At 38.3% G+C, this 2,500-nt stretch overlaps 1 pseudogene; it reads right to left on the reverse strand.

The window, feature by feature from the left end:
- LOC138030052 (RYamide receptor-like) overlaps positions 1-888 on the reverse strand; it is a 1,588-nt pseudogene extending 700 nt beyond the window's left edge.
- Between the last annotated feature and the right edge of the window lie 1,612 nt (positions 889-2,500).

Here is a 2,500-nt window from a genome sequence, read left to right on the forward strand (position 1 = left end):
TTTTGCAAAAAGTTAGCCCTAACAATATAGCTATGGCCAACTTCAAAGCATTTGTGTTTCGTTTATTGCGTTGTATTTCAGCATCAGTCGATTGTTGACCTGGAGTCTTTTGTAGCTTGAGCTTGATAAGGATGACGGAGTATATTATGATTAATAGGATGATAGCTGTATAACAAAACCTATGTAATGGGCAAGAGTATAGTCAGTAACTGATACAGATTCTCCAAAGGTTTCTTCCCACTTAGAAACACAAAATACTTCCCCTTCGTATTTCTCCAGGTTATATGCGAACAGGACAAGTGAGGTGGATGCCATCGCAACAATCCATGTGGCGAGAATGAAAAAAGTACACCTTTTCAAATTGATCAATGGGGAATGGAGAGGCCACACCACAGCTCCAAATCGACCCACTGCTATCAGAATCAGACTCTCGATGGACACAATGTAAGAGACCTCGAATAAGAAAGAAATCAGCTTACACAAGGCATTGCCAAGGACGCCACTGATGAGCCAGTATCGATACAAGCTTACAACTTCCTTGGGAATGAAGGCAAGCGGAACAAGTAGGTCAGACATGGCCATATTGACTATGAAAATGTTGATTGGTTTCCTTAAAGTTTTCGTTTTGTAAACAATTATTCCTATACAGGAATTTCCGACCAGCGAAACAACGAAGATAAGGCAGTAAGCGACGGTTGCTCCAATCTTGTATGCAGTGGGATTCCAGTGGACGGAGCAGATCTCGGATCCGTTTATTGTTGTATTCATGATGTTCACTGGCACTTGTTCTAGTTGTTCTCATTAATCGTCTGAAGCTTCTCCTTGTTTTTCTCCAAGCAGATGTTGGTTTATCTATTCTAAAAGTCTTGAAATATTATCTTGACTTTGGATTCCCTACAGAAGGCAATTAGAGACATAATTTATTAATGGCTTACGGACAACAATCCACACGAAATGAACGTTGGCGGTTATTAGATGTTTTACCTCATTAATATGTTATCAACCTCTGCTTAAGTCAAAGGTGGGCTCATATTCCTACTACATCCGGTTTGATAAAGCTGTTATTGACGGAATTACTGTTTGGTTGTTTTCTTTTTTTTTTGTTTTGTATTCTTATTGTTTTTCTCTCTTCATTTTGTCACCGCTGATTGTGTGTTATTTCTCAGAAAACTAAGATTCCAAAGAAAAAGAGTATTTACGACAATGCTAACAATACCCAGAAAACACTTCGCTTACAATAAAACAAATTACAACATTTGAAGACTAAATACTAGAACTGTTTTACAATTCACTTGGCCATTAGCCATTTACAAACGGACTTAACAAAACATTTATTACGACGCATTACATACAAACACATTAATCTTAGCTCACAACCTACCAAAATGACTCTTAGTGACAAAAGATTTTACTTGCATGTTCTTGGTTAGCTTAATTGAAACAGAGAGCAGTGGAGAGGTGTAAAAATAAAGTTTTTTTTACCTATGTCGTGTCTCCTGATGACACTGGCCAAAAAAATGATCAAATTTGAAGGAACGGGTCGAAATACACTTAGACAACTAGAAGTAAAGGAAACAACGAAGATAACGCAATAAGTGAGCTTAGCACCAATGTTATATGCAGTAGGATTCTTGTGGAAGGAGCAACTCACGATCCGTTTATCGTTGTATTCATGTTCACTGGCACTAGTTCTGGCTTATCGCCTGCACCTTCTCTTTGTTCTTAAACAAAGAGATATTGCTTTATTTATGCTAAAAGTGAATTACCATATAAGTATATTTACAAGTGAAGTTTAATTAATGGCCTGCACACACGAACAATTCGACACGAAATAAGAGACGGTCATTGGGTGCGTAATTTACGTTTGACGCTAAAGTATACCTGTAACAAGGCGCAGCAGGTGGGTTGATCTCATCCCAAGAACTGACACCAGCTCAGTGCTAAATTAATTTTAGCTGTTAAGAAAATTCGAAATAAGGAAATAACTGTTAAACAGCTTCGAAGGGGTAAACTTAAGAGTCAAATATACCATTGCAATTAACGCCTTCGCAGGAAAATTCCCTTCTAGAAAAACAAAAGTCGACAAATAGCCCTTACCTTGAACTATTTTCAGTTTAAAGTTCACTAAATGGTGGCGCTTCCGGTAAAGTAGTACAACTGTGTAAGAAGTGTAGTAAAACACTCGTTTCTGGGTCACCAAAGAGTAATAGGTACTTCGCTCCAACCAGTTATTTTACATCGGCTCAGCATTCTCTGCTCGAGAGGTCGGGATTCTTTAGCGGCTTCGATCAGTACCATAGCTACAATAGTAACCTCGCCTTATATCGAATCATGAACTTACGATAGACCTTATTCACTATGGCCGCCATACTGGATTTGCTATTATCATGCAAATTAGCTACACACTTCTGAGGAAGCAAACAACACAAGTTCGAGAGGTTATAACGGACATCTTAGCCACACAGATGATTTGTTTCGCGTTCATTGAATGTTTATCACC

Source organism: Montipora capricornis, chromosome 13, assembly GCF_036669925.1.
Source record: "Montipora capricornis isolate CH-2021 chromosome 13, ASM3666992v2, whole genome shotgun sequence".
Classification (NCBI taxonomy): Eukaryota; Metazoa; Cnidaria; class Anthozoa; order Scleractinia; family Acroporidae; genus Montipora; species Montipora capricornis.